The sequence below is a fragment of the Melitaea cinxia genome, chromosome 1, assembly GCF_905220565.1.
Source record: "Melitaea cinxia chromosome 1, ilMelCinx1.1, whole genome shotgun sequence".
NCBI classification, from domain to species: domain Eukaryota; kingdom Metazoa; phylum Arthropoda; class Insecta; order Lepidoptera; family Nymphalidae; genus Melitaea; species Melitaea cinxia.
In genome coordinates, this window is record NC_059394.1 from 520,056 (window position 1) to 540,983 (window position 20,928).

The window sequence follows — 20,928 nt, forward strand, 5'->3', positions numbered from 1 at the left end:
GCCTATAATGTGTTGATTTGTATATTCAAATCCAATTTGAACAAAAAAAAAACTTATTCCTCTCTCACGCCATTGATTTCAAGTGTTACGGCAAAAAATTTAATCTCTCTATCCACACACTTAATTGGATTATCTTCCAAATGTGCCAAATCTCAACTTTCAATGCCAAATGATACAAAAAGACGGCCGCTACAAAAATACTAGCTCCGAGTAAAATATTGAATAACATAATGCACGATTCAGAAAACTCTGAAGTAAATCTCAATTCAATAAATAATCCAAATCTGTTCAGTAGGTTTTCAGATTAAAAACAAAGTTACCCAAAAATACTCGTACTTTTTCGTTTTCGCATTAAATATAACGATTCGGCGACAAACTTTTTCACCGACAATCCCCTCAATTCTAATTTTTAGCAGCGACATAATACTCTTTACGAAAGTTGTGACACTTGGATCAACGGATCCCATTGTCGGAAAGTTTGGATGTAGACCTGATGGCCAGGCGCCGCTTGTTATTGAGGATAATCTATGTAATGACAGAGAATGAACATTCATTTGCTATAATAGTTCGATGTTACGCAAATGGAAACTACTTAGTACTTTAGTTCCGACATAGTTTTTGTGTTTATTGGGGTCGGAAATAACAACTAGTATCTCATTGATTAAACGCTTTCTTCAATTTTTTTTTTCTCGATTTCTACTGATGTTGCTAATGAAATTTGCTTCAGCCTGTAATATCCCACTACTGGGCATAGGCCTCTTTCCCCATGTAGGAGAAGGATCAGAGCTTAATCCATCACGCTGCTCGAATGCGAGTTGGCGGATATATTCCCTACTATGAGTAACGATCGCTATCAGGCGTAGATGGTAACAACCGGGACCGACGGCTTAACGTGCTCTCCGAATAATTATTCGAATAATATCCGCTAATGAAATTAATTATCACTGATTTGACAAAATACCTCGATTCAGTTTTTATCTTTTTTGGATTTCCTTTATTCTACAGAGGCACTTATGAATTTGTGTAATGAGTCGATGATCAATACACATTTATATGCTTCAAATCTCAAATGGTTGAAGACCACACCAACTACGAGAATTTAGCTTTTGCGCTATAAATCGCTCAGAACGAATATTCGCTGTATTTTTACTAACTTTTATCGTAGTGTGATTTTGTTGTTTACATTAATCTCGAAAACATGCAAATGAAAAATATACGTGAACGTTTTTATGTAAATGAAAAAATATGATATTATAATTACTTTTCGGTTTAAATTGTATAGAAGTGAAGTGCGTTTAGAGAAAATTTTCGGGATGAGAAAATAGTTTGAAAAATTCTTATAATAGTTGTTTGCTCGGTAATAATTATCAGCTTTCGATTAAAATAAGAATCATCAAAATCAGTGCTCCCAGTGATAAGTTCGGCGGTATATCACAACATAGGGCGACGAAAAAATTGTAAAAGACAGAAAAGTACTTGTTAGATCTCAATAAATTTAAATGCAACCACATTATGAAAGACTAAAAGAAAAACGAAGTTTTTTTACTAAAAATACGAGAACATTTGAATAGTCAATAGAGTCTAGACGCTGAAATTTATTTGACATCGTAAGAATGACTTTGAATTTTCATTTACGCATCGTCGACTATTCATTTAAGTGATTTGATTAATTAATACACTACTGTCCTGAACTTGTACAAATAAGACAAAGTATTTATAGCATATTTTTTACACCTAACTAGAGGTTAGTCTCCGTTGAACACGCGATGAGTTTTGATTCTTGTTATTTAGTTAATTCTATGGTCATTGGTCTGAGTTGAGTCATAGTCTACACGATGATAATAATAATAATAATAATGACATTTATTTCAGGACTAGCCCATATAGTGTTAGTAACAATATTTCTTATAACCTAGTGTTAGTACAGAAAATTTAAAATTGAAAATTTATAACATTTTTATATTTACATTCTATTAGATTATTATACATTCATATTACATGGAGCTTTATCCAATGTCGCAGCATAGGACTCTCCCATCGATCTACAAACACTTTCAGAATACTATTGTGGCTGCCGCGGAAACGCTTAAGTAATGACGCGCACCTCTTGCGTATGATGGCTTTAAAGTTATCGACGCGCCTTTCCGCGAACATCAGTGAGGCACTACAGCGCCACGGCAGCCCCAACAGTATCCTGAACGCATTATTGTATTGTACGCGGAGGTCACTGTAAACACGCAAGCTATAGCTGGTCCACAGACTGCACGTATAAAATGATTGGCAGAAGGCTTTAAAAAGAGTAATTTTGACATCTTCTGTACAACGTGCAAATCTGCGAGCCAGCATGTTGCAGCGAACTGACAGTGACCTTCGCTCCCTGTCTATATCCTTATTATCGCCTAAGTTTTCGGTTACCCAATGACCCAAGTACTTAAAGCTGGTTACCCTAAGTAGCGGTGATCCGCAGAGCGATACCTCAGGTATGGTTTTATAACCTTTTGCACCCGCCTTAAAAACCATGATTTCGCTTTTCTTGGCATTGTACTTGAGTCCCTGAGCCTCAGCATATACTTCACATATAGACAGTAATCGTCTTAATGCACTGACCGATGGGCTCAGTAACACCATATCATCTGCATAACTAATGTTATTGATGTTCACTCCGTCTACATGACACCCTATGCTACTGTTACTGAGCTCATCGATCAGATGATTCATGTATAGGTTGAAAAGACGAGGCGAGCTCAGGCCGCCCTGCCTCACCCCGCATTCCAACCGGTAAACATTTGAAAATGATTCCCCCCACTTTACACTGTTGAGTTGGTTATTGTACCAATAACCAAAGATATTGATTATTTCCTGTGGTAGTGTGGTTTCACGATGAAGCTTCTGCCACAAAACCCCGTAATCAACCAAGTCGAACGCCCTAGACAGGTCTAAAAAACAGGCGATCACGGGTGTGCATCTGCTAGTGTAATACTGGACAGTCTGCTTAAGACATAAAATTGCACTTTCTGTGGATAGACCCGGTCTAAAGCCGAACTGATTATCCTTAAGATTAACGTTTTTAAGTAATTGTTTGTCAAGCAAACTGTCCAGTATCTTGGCCATGATTGTCGCAAGAGAGAGATGATGAGTGTATCGTTAGCAAAATATTTAAAATGTAACCTAATTAAGAGAATTCATAGTAATATTATTTGTCATCTTTGAATGGTAGACTCAGCTCCGCAGCATTCGCAGTTAGAAAATTACGACAACTGACCGACGTTGCAACTGCACGCTTAATATATTTTAGCTATTTCTATAGTGTCTTACGGCCTGTTACTGTGGGGTAATGCTGCAGATATTGAGACTATATTTATCTTGCAAAAAAGGGCTATTCGCGGTCTTTACGATCTTGGAGCTCGAGTCTCCGTACGGGATGTTTTACAAACGGTAGACATATTAACAATTGCGTCACAGTATATTTATAACGCAATTACGTATATTAATTAAAATATTCATTGTTTTCAACAAACACTATGGTTCGAAAGTGCTCTTGGAGCCTATTTGAATAAAGCTGTTTTTGATTTCGATTTTGATTTTGATAATAAATCAACTATTGAGGTAGGCAACTAATACCTGTTCAGTAATAAAAAGGACTTCTTAGATAACCTAGTCGTTACTGATTTACCTTTCGTGGAGACAGAGGCCTATGTCCAGCAGTGAGATGTTACAGGCTGAATCGTAATGGTGATCGTACCAATTGATAAAATCAAGATTAAACCAAGAATATTGACGGGAACAGAAACCACAAAATCAGAGAGGGAAGCAGGTAAGCTAAAGATTATAATATTTTTTTTCATTTTGAAAAAAAAATCTCACCGAAGCTCTGGTACGTTACAACGATCTCCAATTTACTCCCAGTCTTGTACTTTTACATCTTTAAAAGGATCAAGAGTCGAAGACAGACATAGTTACATATACATTTCTTATTATAGGAGACCCGACCCTGCCGCAAGGTCAGGAAGAATTAAAGATTAACCTCGAGATATTTTTATGTATATATAGAGGCAAACAGCGATGGTCTAGTAAGGTGAAGCATGTTGATATTAAGATTGCTAAATATGTTTAGATTAATCTAGAGCTAAAGTTGACACTTCCAGAAATTTCCAGAACTCCTTGGTACAGTTTCTAAGACGGCGTTTATGAATTCCTTTATTATAGTAATAGAAAGAAAGTTATTTTACTAAGAGGGTGAACGAGTACGTATTATAAACAGGCGTGTATGGTGATATACAGAAGCAGGAAAATACAAGCAAGCGAACGCCAAGGATATGTAGGGCAGAAACAATTTATCTGTAGAGATAATTTCCCTGCTATCTTGTTTATTTATTTAATAATAAATATACAAAATTACAAATAAATGTAATTCATAATTACTGTGCAATCAATGGATACCGTTGATAGAATAGTTTGACACATTTTTTTACAAAACGCTACATAATACTGTTGAGTTAAACTTACCAAACTAAATGTATCGAAAAACAAACTAATAATAAAGTAAAGCAATAAAGAATATTAAATCACATTGTATAAATCCTTATCTGTCATTGGCACTGAATTATATAACCCTCTCGTTATATGGTGATTGTGTCCTTGATTCATCCTACTCCAGTTATCGTATAGACGTGCAGGGTTACGTTTGATATGTTTAAGATCTGAATGATACTCTAATCAAATGGCTTTTAAAGATTTTATTATATTTTTTATTTGTGAAAGAAACAATACAACACCTATTTAATAAAAAAAATCGTATAAATATATAAATTAGAAAAAATTACACACATACGTGACAGACATACGCAGATATACCCTTTGGTTTATTATAGAATTATAATATTTGACAACAGAACCTTAATAATGTTCAAACTTATATTTAAATTAATTATTGTCGAACTTCGACCACTGGCCAACCATCAGTATCTAATAATGCGTATTTACTTAACTCTTTGTCGACCTACGTTGTATTAAACCGCATAACTTTTCATTGAGTTTATTTATTTTGAAGATTCTTACTGTAATCAAAAGCTATAGCTTGTCGTGTGATTTTATTTAAATTTGATTGAGATCTGATAACTAAATTTTGAGTAATCTTTGACAATGCTTTCGAACTTGACTATTTTTTGTGTCCCTTAGTTGTCTACTCTTCGTTGACTTGTCGATGTGATTGAAGTCACTTTTTTTTAGTCTGCGAGCAAAACACAATTTTTTTATTTAATACTAGCGACCCACCCCGGCTTCGCACGGGTGCAATGCTGATACTAAATATACTACAGAATGTCTTTATTTATAATGTGAAACTAGCTTATAGCATGGTTATTATCAACATAATAACAACAACATTCAAATATGCGTCGTTACATTACGTGTTGTTATAGAATGCGTTGAAGAAATAAAGGTTCACTGCTCGTTCCCCGTAGGTGATAGCGTGATAATATGTAGCCTATGTGTTGACCCGACTTCTTAATAATATTCGTGCCAAATTTGAAGTAAATCCATGCAGTACTTTTTGAGTTTATCCCGGACATACATACAGACAAACAGACAAACAGACAAAAATTCTAAAAACTATATTTTTGGCTTCGGTATCGATTGTAGATCACACCCCAAGTATTTTTTTAAAAAAATATTCAATGTACAGTTTTGACTTTCTTACCATTTTATTATATGTATAGATCAGAAGACGGAGCATTAACAAAACTAAAATGGTGGAAATTGACAGAGTGCCAAATCCAATCCCAATTAGCGCAATAGTTTATCGTAACTAACGATACAAGTCAAAGTAAGGTTTAAGATAAGATAGGTTGTTATGCTATCATTGATACCTGACCTGATTGCGGAGTGGGCCGTTCGTTCTAATTACCGCTCCCCTGGCCACCTCTTGACCCAGTCGGACTCACGATAAATATAAACGCGACTGCAATGTGTGTCGTGGCGTTGAGAACTAGCTGAGTAAACATACGGGGGTTTTGTTCGGCGTGTTTGTTCGGTTTTTAATTCGAATGAATTTTTTGATGCTGTTTAATGCTATTGAATATTTTGTGATTAAGAGTTAACTGTGGAGTTTCTTACCGGTTCTTCTCTACAAAACCTATTTTACGAATCGTTTGTAGAGTCACTTTTAAAAATGATTAAAATTTCAATTTGTAAATTGCTTTTGAGGCTTATTTGAATGAATATATTTATGATTTTCATTTTTTGATTTTGTGGTTATGTATATATTGACGCAGACGTATAAACTCTACTTTTAGATAGTGTATTAAGATGGCAAAAATACCAGATTTTGATTCAGACCTTTATGATGAGCACTATGAAAACCTCAGTTTATTTCGTGCGGCAGATTTTGCAGGAATCCGAAACAAATATGGCTTAAGACGTATTTTGCAAAGATATCATCCCGTTGCATTTTATTATGTATCGTGTGTTATTATATTATATTTATAAATTAGCAACATAATCCATTTTGTACGTCATCTTTTAAAACCTTATCGCTTGCATTATGAGCGATTGCCTCATAGACGCGGATGGTACAGCCGCGCCCCTCTCATCTCCTTACCTTTATCTCGAAATCGATTCAGTCATTAGTTCAAAATTTCCGATGTAAGAGGATGACGCGGCTTTACTGGTGATCGCATTGAGGAAATAAATTAAAAAGGTATGGCTTTCGATCAGTATTTTTAAAGAGGTTTTAGTTCGCTTACACTTTTTTATTGCCAATATTTTTTTCAGACTTTTTTTCAATATCCTGCTCAAAATTTGAAGAAGACTATCTAAGATAGTAGATCAATCCTACAGGTCACAGATAATTAATATTGCTTTCAAGTGGCTTTATGTTCCTATGGTGAATAAGTCACATATTTAAGGATGCTATAGTTGTTTTTTTTTTTTTGTTGGTTTGGACACCGTAGTTGTGATGCTTTTACGTTTCTAACGTCTCTAACGTTTTAGGGCTTCTTAACATTATGTGAAATTAAAGGTAGAATAAAGGTGTTTTATGGGGTATTATTGTGTGTGTCTTCAGATTACTGATACAAGATCTAAAACTTAGTAATGCTTAGCGTGAGGCATTTATTTATTTTAAACAGAGTTTTAACTAAGCAGTAGGTATTATTTACCTCCCAGATTAACCGGTGGTTCATTTATCAAACACCATTATCCCAGGCGTGATTATAATTACAAAGGCAGCGGTAACTCAGATACTATCGTTGTTACGTACGAATGTTGATATTTATGGCATTTTATTGTTACCCCCGTAATGAAATATAATGAATTGTTTTGATTACGTTTTAAAAGCTTGTTAACTAATGAAGTATGACGTCAGGGCCCAGGTTTTGTATCGTTTTGTTTTGTGTAATTATTTTACACGCAATAGTTATAACTAATCGGGTATTTTGATTTAGGTAGTAACTGTGTCCGCGACTTCGCCCGCTTGGAATTAAAAAAAAAGTATTATTCAGTTCGCAGAGTTACAAAATAAATAAATTTCTAAAATAAAAGTACCCTAAGTTACTCCTTATTACATCAGCTATCTTGCCAATGAAAGTCCCGTCGAGATTCCTCCAGCCGATTCAGAGATTATCCGGAACAAACAGACAGATAGACAGCAATTGTAAAAATGTTATTTTGGTACATGTACCGTGTATACATCCATATTCATTTAGTAAAGAGCGGTTACTTTAATATACAAACAGACAAACGGACACTCCAATTTTGTTTATTTGTATATAGAGGTCTGTTTGTGACCCTTTTATTATCGCTGTGTAAGTATGCTTTGACACTAAATTATTAGAGTGATTTCTATTATTGCTCATTATCGAAAGTAAATCTAAGTAATATTTACCAAAACAAAATGTTTGCTATTATTAGTATTCCAAGGTTGGAGTATTCAGAGAACCGAAACGCACGAAGAAGTAAATTGTTCATAAATAGACGTAGTTTTGTTTTTATATATAAATAAATGATAAAAAAATAAATATTTAAAAATATAAATACAGTACACACACGGTCATCTGTTCCTAAAGCAAGCAACTTAATGCTTGTGTTATAGGTAACATCCGACTGGTATAGCTACATATACATATATTTTTTCAATAAACATACTTATAAATAATACATCAAATAACCTACATCTTATAATCATGTATACCCGATAGCGATCGTTACTCATGGTAGGAATATATCCGCCTACCCGCATTGGAGCAGCGTGGTTGATTAAGTTAGAAGAAGCAAGCTAAGGAAAGAAGTCTAAACCCAGTAGTGGGATATTACAGGGTGAAGCGTATAAATAATACATATATAAATATACAAATAAATATTTATAGAATCGGGGTGGGAATCGAACCCACAACCCTCAGAGCAGAAGGCAAGGAAGGCATTACAAACTGCGCCAACGGGCTAGTCATATATATATTTATATCATACATACGTATGCGCATAAATAATTTGCGAACAAATCCACCAGTTCGGATAATTCTATTTTTTCTGCGTTAAAATATGGAAAACTTCTTAAAAGTCTTTCATAAATGTTTCTGATTGCTATTAATGTTTTAACAAGTAATTCGTGAAATGAAAATATTCCTTTCCTATTACTCCAAAAGTAGATAAACAATTCTATATTCCAATTTACCGTCGGATTAAAATATAATTTAAAATACCAGAAACTCATTAAATACAAATTCGTCAAACGATTGAAATGAAGACGCTCTTCGAATATCTTAAAGTAAAGAAAAAAAAAACTAAATTTAGTTAATATTCCCTCGAAAACCGATTTCGTTATCATCAATCCATCTTTTGTTAAAACGGAAAGATTCCTTCGATTACAAAGATGAAACTCATTAGGAAATGTTATTAAAATCTGATCGCCACGGTAGATTACGATAAATCATGATTTATCGAAAGTATTTCTAAATTTCGGGTTACGCGCTTTTATCTATGATTGAAATCCAAGTGACCCAGTGGCTGCGGGGTCGTTACGAGCTGCTACAAGTTCAAAATAGGCTACAGAATCGCCTAGTATTTATAATAATTACAATTACACGCCTACATACATTATTATAACTGTACTGTATCCAATTTTTACCTTTTTTGTACTACAAGAGTGACAACTAATATTTACGATCAGCCCAATGGTGAGCGAGTAACGATAACCTGAGGATATGAACATTACCGTAGCCAATAGGCGCCTGCAACACCAACCAACCCAATCTCTCCCACGAGCTCTGGTCAACTACTCACCACAGAAACACAATATTACCCGAGTGCCGTATTATTTAGCTGTGGTCTTCTGTAACGTTGACGTACGTCCATAGTTTGGGCTGCTCCGATTTCATTATATAATGATTTACTCATAGTAAAGGAATATATGCAGCGTGGTGGATTAAGCTCTGATCCTTCACCTACATGGGGAAAGAGGCCTATGTCCAGCAGTGGGATATTACAAGCTGAAGCGCGATATCATAAAATTGGAAAGTTTGATTGTTTGATAAACGCGCTAATCTCAGAAACTATTGTTTCGAATTGAAAAATTATTTTTGTGTTACATAGCCCATTCACTGAGGAAGGCTATAGGCTACGTTTCTTCAAATTAATCGTATACAACTGCGGGGCATAGCTAGTGTACTATATTATAATTTAATTATAAGTTGTACAACTTTCTTCAATGTTTGTATGTATTGTAGATGCCTGATGATGGTTCAATAAAGGATCGAAACGTCGCATGAATTTGCAATTAGTGGTTTGATTGGCACCTTACTCGTATGTCTACTTTCCTACGAACCGTCAAAGAATATAATTTAAGTTCTTTAAGGGATCTAATTATTATATATTCTGATAAAAATACAAAGAACTATAATTACGCTTTCTCAAATGTATACTCAATTTCTGAAATAGTTGTTTGAGGATTACGGGCTATATATTCCTGAAATTTTAGTATTCAAATTAATATATTTAATGCAAAAACAATCTCGAACATTTATTGTAAATTAACATTGTCTAGAACATAGTCTATGCAGAGCATGTGTTTATTACTTATTGTTTTCGAAATAATAATTGTTTCGTGTTGTACGTGTGACCAAAACAATATTTTTTAGAATTATCGTCTAATTTTTTTGTTTGAAACTACTAAAATTGTTCTGATGAAGATTATTATTAATAAAATTATACTTATATGTATGTATGTATATATGTTTAAGTAAATATATTCACACGTTTATATCATAATTTGTACACCTACACAAACACAATACCATCTTCTTTGCCCCTAGGCTGCCTGGAAGAGATTGCTTTTCAGCGATAAAGCCCCCTTTGTACCTTATGATACTCTGTTAAAATCAATATACTATCTATTATTTCTGTTTTGGTGTATAGTAAAGTGTATTAGTATGTTGTTATGTTATTACTTAGGCTTTATAACATTATGCTTTAAATACATGCAAATCAAGCGATATTTAGTGTCTGATAATAAATAGTATATTAGTAAACAATTAATATTCTAAAGCATAAAAGCGAATATAGTCGAATTTTGAGAATTATAAAACGATGACAAAAATATTGTCAAAATGATGAAAATCTTAATATGTGACCCATCTCTCCCCATCCCATCAATCAAACACACATTTAATACTCAACGGATTCGAATAGGTAGTAAAACCTGTGACGGGGATCTAGAGACACAGCACAAACACAAACTACCCCTAAGCACAGTAATCATCTGTATTATACAATTATTTGTAACTAGCTGACGTGCCAGGCGTATCGTCTTGTGAACCCTCGAACGCGTATAAATAATTGCTAGGTTTTTTAAAATGCTCATAGCAATATTCTTAATTTATCTTTCCATTAGAATCTTCTGCAAATTATTAGAAAACTTATAAACAAAATAAGCTGAATACATTTGGCCGTTTATAGCCAGCCCGCGATCCCTTTTTATCCCTATAAATTAGTGAAAATTGAACTAGCGATTGCTTACACAACAATCAGTTGCTGCAACCGTAAGAATTAAAATCCAATCGTGAAGAATCACGATAATAATCCAAATTATTTACTGACCATGTGAATTATATAATTAATAATATAAATAACAATAGTTGAACAGAATCTGATCAACGTATCTGCGTGATGTATGGAGTTGCTCATAATATGTTCACAATGGCACATTGATTTATGTGGATAGATGACTATTGCACGAGATATGCCGCATATTAAATTAATGATTTATAAGAGTTGTCTATATTTTGATGGTTTTAGAAATAAACTTTAGATTATTACAAAAAAAGGACTCCATGGTCCTCTCGCGACCATTGTTACTGGAAAGTATCCGAAACGTCGGGCATTTAAAAAATTTAATAAACCGCGATAAAGCCGAAATGTTGTTTCATTATAATGAGTAAAATTCGCGTAAACATTAGAAAACAATTGCTTTACATTATGTTGTTTGACATGTCTTTATAATTAGCGTTAACGGATAGGATGCGTAAATAATTCTTCTCTAGCTTTTTTTATCGAAAACATTTATAATAATAATACTTTATTTCGGACTAGATTTTAAGTCCATATTGGGTTAGTACACCAATACAACATTTAGAATAAAAAAAAAACAAAATTAAATTAAAAAATCAATAAGTAAAAATAAAATTAAATAAAGTAAAATAAAATCAAAAATCAAAAAATTCAAAAATTCAAATTCAAAATTCAAAATTCAAAAAAATTAAAATGTTTAAAAAATTTAAAAATTGTGTTAGTAGACAAAAATATTTAGGTAGGCTTTATAATATATTACCTAATTAACTTTGTCATTAGGAAGTTACCACTGACTTGAAATGTTACTTTTAAGAAGAATCGACAAGGGACTCGAACCTTAGTTATTAAAAATGTCAGTCAATCATTGTGTATTCTAAGAGTTAGGAACTATGAATATTTGATTATTCTATTAAGTAAACAAAAAATACATTTTGTTTAGATAGTTAGGCAAAAACATAGAATATTTTTCGAAATATTAAATTTACCGAAAACATTTCAAAATACGTCTTTGATTTCAACAGAATTTACTGAAACATTCGAACAATCGTAACTCTAACAACGGACGTCACAAACGCTTCCGCATAATAAATATCTCCGAGGAATATTTTAATACACTTCTATCTCAGATATAAAGATTAAAAAATAATATCTCGTTATCTCGAAAGACGGGAAGGCAAAATTTTCCTCTCAACAGAATAAATCTGTCAAAGAAATTTTATTACATAGCGAAGTACAAAGTACCCACTGCCGGCGTTCGCAGCGTTTACTATCTGTCTAGCTTTTTTAAATACGGATCAAATAGGAAACGCCATAAACGCCAGGGTAGTTAAGAAGCGCGTAATTTCCGCTTTCTACTCGACATTTCAGCATTTTCCGTGCCATCCCGTTCGCGCTAGCAATAACAGTGAAAATGTATCTCCGCTTGGAAACAAAACTCTGGAAAGCATTCAATTAAAAAGGGCTGGCGGTGACGGACGCGGATGGCAAACCATTGTTCAGATTATCGGAACGTTCTTTGTTTCATTTACACATCGGTTGTCGGAGCGTAAACGGGTCAGGATAAAAATCTGTATCGAAGTCGCGGTTTCGGATGCGGCACACGTCTGGAGCGATAATGAGGAGAATAGGAGCCGAGAGGCTGCGTATTGTACATTCAATCTTGGGCAATTTGAGCAGGCCGCGTTATTCGAGCCCTTTATTCCTTTGTACCCATTTACAGCTGTTGATTTGGGCGCGGACGTGCCTGGATCGCCGTCCTGGATATCGGTCGAGGGCATCGGTATACGGCGCCCGTTCGAGTGCCTCCTCCACTTTTTGCCAACTTTACATTTCGCTCCTTTGTTTCTCATCCATCCATGTTGTGAGTTGGCTCGGCAAATTTGAACGATTTTACCAAAAATATAAATTTTAATTACAATTATTAAATAAACGTGTCTGGTAATTTGAAGGTTAAGTGTTCTAGTGTTTAACTATTATTATTTATCTAGATTCCAATATAATAATTAAAAGTAATATTTATTTATAAACAAGTATAATATATAATTTATCATACTTTAAGGATAGTTACAGATTGTGTAATTCCCGAACGGTCTTATGGTCAATTAGCCAATTATTTCAGACCATCCAACCTTTATATACAGTTTTATCTTCTTTATCTTTTTTCTTTATTCAACTTCTGCAAACATTACATAAATATTTCATATACAAACTTCAAAAAGAAAAAGCATGTTTAGAAATTTGTTCGAAATAGATACAAATCGATAAGGATTCATTTAAAAATTGGAAAAATCAGAGAGCGTAAAACTTGTGGAAAACAAATCCACCAAATATTTGAACTAACGAGTTGAATTGAAATCAAATTAAATTGTGGTAAAAAGTATTTGATCGCGCCTGCACCTACAAATAAACTTAGTTGGGAACAGATTGTTTTAGTTTTTCGTTCTGATGTTTATATCATCTACAATATCAATAAAATTGGAATTAACGTTTACAAACAAAATATTTATATTTAGAGACAACATTTTTATTTCAGCTACAAAAATCACCCTATTTATTGCTTCATGAAATTTATTTTTCAAATCGTTTGGAGCGAAAACAAAAGAAAATTACTGTAGATGCTTTGATATAACTTTAATTTTCTACCTCATTGATATTTCAATCGAACAGAAGTGGCAAAGATCACATATGAACAAGTTTGATTTTAATCTATCGCTGTTTCACAGCTTCGTTAGATAATGTCTTTATCATGAGTAACGATCACTATTAGATGTCTGTGATAGCTACCTCTTAAATACGGTGACATCCACAAAGATTTACTCCCAAGCAGGAACTAATATTTGCAAAAGTTTTAAAAACCTGTTGTAATTGAATCTATTATCACCCGCACTGTGGCAACTACTCACACTACGGCACCAAAAGGGTTAGCCATTGGTATTTAATACCAACTAATTATTATATTTTTTGCCACAACATTTTTATTAAGGGATTCTTCTTAACCAAAATTTAACCTAACTCAATAAACACTGTAATTGTGTTTTAATTATTGTCGTCAGCTTTTTAAATATTATGTATGTAGGTATGTATATATGTATGTTTCTATGTATGTATGCAAGTTTGTATCTGTTTATGTATGTATATATTTGTATGGTATATATATGAATTATTTGCTCGTGTTTATAATACAACGATTGCCACTAACGTTACCTTATATTTCCTCCCTTTTTTTCTTCTAAATGTGAATTTTACTAATACTCAATTTTGCACACCTACAAACGTCTGCTCTTGTCCTAAGGTTGGCTGGTAGAGAATGCTTTTAGCATTAAGCCCGCCTTTTGTAAAATTGTTTAATACATTGTGCAATAAAGTACTAATAAATAATAAATTAGAAAAACAATGTAATTCAACAAAATACTACAAAATTCAAACAATGTCAATAGTAAACAGTTTATCATTGCCATTTATGGAATCCTAATATCGAAAATTAGGCATCAACGAGCGTGGACAAATAACTGACAAACAGCAAACAATGGTTACGCGGAGTCAACGCCGACCGCTTGATTTGCGAATTCTGAGCGACCAAACGAAATTGCCATTCACGTTAGCATGATGGAATTAACTGTTTAACACTATGGGGCTGTTTACACAAAAAGGTCTACTTTAGTAGATTAAATGTCTTAGTCAAAATAAAATTATGATGGTTTATGAGTTCAACTTCGTCGCGCCTGCTCGAGTATTTTGAGTATCAAAGCATATCCTTCTTTGATGGAGAACTGCCGTAGTTGTTTAAGCTTATGTTTAAGCCTCAACTAATTCGATCATTGTGGCAATCTTTCTTTACATTTGAATAATGATTAAGGCAGTATATAACTAAATATTCCCACCTTCTGCTAACTATACCCATCTCCTACCCCACTATATCCCTATGCCTAAAAACCGTAATGTTACCCAAATATATTGCTGCAAGGTTTTATTTAGTGTATCTTCAGATACCAAAGACACCTCTCAAACAAAATAAGGATACCTCTTAATCCATACTATCTGCTACTGAATGGTTAATTTTCAAACCAAAGTACAAAGGACCGTCCATTGCTCATTCGCTTCTGTTTGGCTCATGTTAGTCCAAATACAAAGCTGTCATAACGTGAATAGCCTTAGTAACGAGTAGTGTAGATGTCGCCTGTGTATACCATGCCAAAGTTAAACAGTGTAATGCGGGTACTAATGACAAGTCCGGATATTAATTACTGCTATAACAACGGTATAACCGTTTACGCGAACAATTTTCGGATATTACGAATGTCCAACTTCGATTGTGGTGATAAGAGAGAATTGTTGCCATCGGGAAAGCGGTATTTACTGTTATCATAATTTTTATAATTTTTTGGACATTACGTTGACAATATCATGAAATACATACTTATATATTTGTTATTGTTATTTATAATTTATACAAATAAATAAAATTGGAGTGTCTGTTTGTAATATTGAACTAACCGCTTTTTACTAATTTCATATGTATTCACATGTACACATGTATACATATAAATATACCAAATTAACATTTTTTATAATTTTTGTTTGCCTGTCTGTCTTTTTGTTCCGGCTAATCTGTGAAACGGCTGGACCGGTTTTGACGGGAGAGTAACTGACAGATAGCTGGTATAATAAGGAGTAACTTAGGCTACTTTTACTTTAGATTTTTTATTTTATAACTCTACGAACTGAACAATAACTATTTTTTTAAATTCCACGCAGCCAAAGTCGCAGGCATAGCTAATATAAAATATAAAATAAATATTTCCAATGTAAACGCAAAAAAATGTGTTTATTAACAACATCACATTAGAAACCTCTTAAACTATCAGTGTTCCTCTACTATATTATGCATGTATTTTATACATATAAATCTTCCTTTGGAATGACATTATTTACTAAAACGAAACCGCATCAAAATCTGTTGCGTAGTTTTAAAGATCTAAGCATACAGACAGCGGGAAGCGCCTTTATTTTATACTATGTAGTAATTATGCTGAGAAATAAAAAAAACTCAGCTAACTAGGCACCAAGTAACAAATTACTAATACCACTTTACGACCTATTTCAGTACAGCAAAATCAATGTCTGCCTTTACTGTTTTAAAACTCTTATTCAATACATTTGTAAAGATCTATTGACACATCAGACATCCCATCTTTTATCAAAGCCGGTCATTACTGTTCTTGTTAAAAAAATACCATCCACAGCGATTCGAGTTGAAAGACTTTTAGTAAAACTTATCGGGGAGCGTGAGTTTGTACTTTTATGCTTCCTTGATTATCGGTCCCGGTTTTTCCATCTATATAATCGTTCCATCGTTGGTAAAAAAACGATTTTGAAAGGCAATTTCATAGTTATTACGTATCAATTTTTTTTAAAGATTATCTTGCGTTTTCGACGTAATACTTTTACTTTTATTGGTTTCTTACTAAATATTTTGAAACCAATAATTTCAGATAATTTATATTATGATGTTGGGTACGAGCCATAGTTACAACAAATGACTGTTGCGTAGCTGGTTCGATACCCGCTTATATCAAACAAAAGGTTCAAGTGAATATTGCCGAGTTATGTATCAAGTGTTGTGGTGAGACGTCACGGCACCGTGGACGAGTAAACTGAAAGATTTATGAGTAGTATTCGAGCCTGCTCCCTCGCCTGTTCCCTGCTCCTGCTCTATTTTTGTGTTTGGTTCTATTTATAGCGGTTTTTGTCATATATATTCTTAATGTTTTCCTTAAGAAATATATTTTTTCTTTGATATATGTAGACATACAGCATTATCTGAGGTAGGGCACAGCAGGAAATGTCCTGCACAAAATTGGATCAGCTCACTGGGAAAGCACCTCGACATTACAGAAGATCACAGCTAAATAGTACTGCTTTGAAACAGTGTTGTGTTTTTGTGGTGAGTGTGTCCTGAACTCCTGGTAGAGTAGTAGGGTCAGTAATGCGCTTGCGATGCTTTTATTATTAGAGGTAGACGGCTACGGCTATAGCCTACGGTAATCGCTCACTATCAGATGAACCGTACGTTTGTTTGCCGACCTATTTCTATATAAAAAAGTGATCTTCTTTTTGTATAACATCATAAGTGACTAATTATAATAACTTAATAAAATCGGATTTATTTAAAGAAACATAACTGACATCAATTTAAAATATTTAGTTAGTGGTAAAAAAGTCACAACTATTTTAACCTAAACATTCACCGTTCTAACCAAAGTCCCACCCTTTCCAATAACATCGATAGCACAGGCGCCAAGTTACTAAATTGAATTATAACTGGCGAGAAAAATAGCAGACGATGTACTTGCCTTTCAATATCTAAAACTACCATACCTGCTCCGACAGTCGCTCCTCATACACGAAACTGTTCGGCAAAGATTTGATAATATACATGTAGGTAACGATGTAAATATCAGAAGTGCAAAAGGCTCACACCTTACAGCGTAGTAGTAATAGACAAAAACCTATTGACAGATTGAAAACACACAAACAGATGCGCAAAAATACACAAACGCTAAAGTCTGGGTGTTTGTTTGTGTATTTTAGTATGACGACAATCATCTGTGTGGTCAATACAAATGTTTACTAAAGAGTAAGATCAGTGACGTACCGGGGTTAACTCGCGTCCGGGGTACAATACCTATTAGCACTCCTCCTCCTATTCGAAAACCATATAATATGGTCGCAAAATAAAAAAAATACTGGCAATTATTTGTTTTGCAGATCATTTGGCACCCCTTTGTGAGTAGTGCCTGGTGCTCTTTCCCTCCCCCCACGTATTCATTTAGCAATAGACTCAAAGTTATCCAAAACCCCGGTTTTAAGTTTCACAGTATTTAAAACTACACATAATTTTTGCACATAATCATCATGCACACATTGACACATAGTCATCGTGTATCACACAGATACATGTACAAATGCTAAGTCTATTAGTCGCATGCCTTAGTGTGTGTTGAGTGCCTTATCGTGAATGTCCTCTTTAAGACTGCACCACTACTTCTCTTGACATATTTATGTTACGGGAACATTCTTAAAAGGAAACTATTTCTAATAACTTTATATCGCGTCGATTTTAGTGTTATAATGTTCAATATTTTGATATTAATGTTACTGTTGATTTTTATTTGTTAATTTAAGTATATGTTTGCGTAAAAACTGCTATATTTATGAAGTGTACCTAACACTTACGCTTCTTATTTATTTCTGTTTTGTTCCTAGGATTTTATTTTTTAATATAAATTTGACAAAACGTGATCATGGAAAGTTGAGAGTATAAAATGAAATTAAAAGATTTAATAAATACCTACAGAATATTAACCGGTGACTTGAAATGTAATGAAAAAAAAAATACATAATTAATCAATCTTACTTTTCAAATATTTAACATAATATAAATTAACATATATAATTAAAAAATGATTTTAAATAATCTCAAATTTCATATTTATTATATCATAATGATATTATATAATATTTCGACGTATTCTTCATAAGGCAGTAGTTATAAGTGTACGGGCTTGGAAAAGTTAAATTACTTATTCAGTTTGACTTCAGCTTAGATATCAGTGTCTGGACCTAGAATATTTCAGACTAATATAGTAAAAAATCTTTTATAAGAAACCAACAAAGAAAACGACGACAATCAAAACATAGACGACGTCCAGGGGAAATTTTAAAACAGCCTCACACGACGCCATCTCTCCATCGAACCGGAAAAACACCACGTAGAAAACCATTCCAAGTTCGATAAAAACGAAACTACCCGAAGGAAAATGTTAAGAAACTAATAAATTTCCATCAATTGAGAACATCACCAATAATTCGATTTCAACTTTACTTTTTGTGTGTTCTCCTGAGAACCTAAATCAAACTAAGGCTATTACGAGAACTAGTTTACGTTAACTGGGCTGTTTCGTAAATTTATTAACATCGAATTGTGTTAGTTTCAAAACTCCGTTTACAAAACCTATTGTTGTGTTTGACTTAAAGGTACTGTTTATTTTATGATTAGTTCGATAAATTAATATCGAAACTATAAAGTTTTGTTGTTCTACGTCGAGAACTTCGAATACTTCTTCCAGTTCGGTTTAAATTATTAGTTCGTTGATTACTTCCAGATCACTGATATATTCATTATTATGAATAACAGCAAATATTGCAGGATTCTCGTCAGTTACTAAATATTTCATCTAATATTTGAATTTGTATCGACATTCATTTCTGTTGCTTATCTATATTCTCATTTTTTTTTCGTATTGAAGAGATTATTTTATATTTTGCAATCAAAATTTAGCCCATTCATTGAACGACAAAGTGTTTTCATTTGTTGTTAATAAATATATACATATTACTACATACAAACAAGCGTATGCCTCAGCTCATTGTTAGCGATTATCGTAGCTTATGAGCCTGTCTGTAACACCAGGAACATCGCAAGCGTGTTGACAACCCTAGCTTCAATCCAGCTCAATCAATCAATTCAATGAGCTCTGATCACCTTATTCACCATAAGAACACAACACTGCTTGAATCTGTATTATTTAGCTGTGATCTTCTGTTTAATCGAGGTATTTTCCCAGTTGAGCTGCTCGAGATTTTAAGCAGGATATATTATACACATGCACCCTACCTCAGTTTCTAGAGTGTTTTTTTTTTTTATATAAACGTAAAACTCACATAATTCATCTTTGCCAAATAAATAAACATATTTCTTAATTTTAAATTTAAATATTTTTATTTAATTAAGTAGCCATTTTTAAAAAGAAATATATTATTTAGAAAAAAATATGACATCTAGACATGTAATTTGAGTTCAAATTTTTTAACTTAATAATATACGAACAATTTCAAGAGCTCGCATGGGGATACCTGTAAATGGATTTCATATGACTTAATATACCATAATGTATTCTCGGTCAAGATACATTGTAATTTTCCCGGTGGACTTACAAGAGTTACCAGAATAGAATCCCTGACGTTAAGCAAATAAATTGCGGCTCCTTATTGAAGTGTATACAAAGTTATGGAGACAGCGGATAATATATGAGAAACAAATATAAAGTACTTCAAAATTCACCTTTGTTATATGAAATAATAATAAAAATATAAAATCAAATCAAAATAGGTTTTTTATAAATAGGCTTAAAAAGCACCTCCAAATCGTCATATTACAGATTTAAAATTGTTAAAAGTGAAGCCATCGGCACCACCGTTTCGGGATGCAGATTCTGCAGAGAAGAACTGTCAAGAAACTACGCAGATACTCTTTTTTAAAAAATAAACTGTATTTTAAAACGAAGTTTGTAGTATCTTGCTAGAAATACAGCGTCACTGAAATAAACAATTCTTACGAAAAAAACTAAAATTAGAAAGGGATATACTGGTTTACGGTATGTAACTTAGACTTAAAACGACAAAGGTCTTAAAGTGAAATATCGAGGTTACATATGTTTTTTTTTTTAATTATTTTGAAATTTGTAAAAAAAAAGAATTCGCTTAAGTGATTATGATAACTTAAGTGATTATAAAACTATATTTGATCTATAAGAAAACTGAAGATAAGCACATAGTTTTAACCCACATTGAATAAAAATCGAGTCAGCCATCTTTAAATCATAAAATAGTGTATAAAAATTCACCTAAAGACGGTAAAATACATAAAAGTGGCTCTCCGCCACCTGGAAACGAAGAGGTAATAACTCAGAATCCTTACAAAACCAAGTAAAGGAAATAGTCTTTAGAATAACCTGAAATATTTGGCTCAGGAATGTTGTGAGATGTTTATTTTTTATGCTGTTTTTTTTTACATTCGTTTTAAAATTA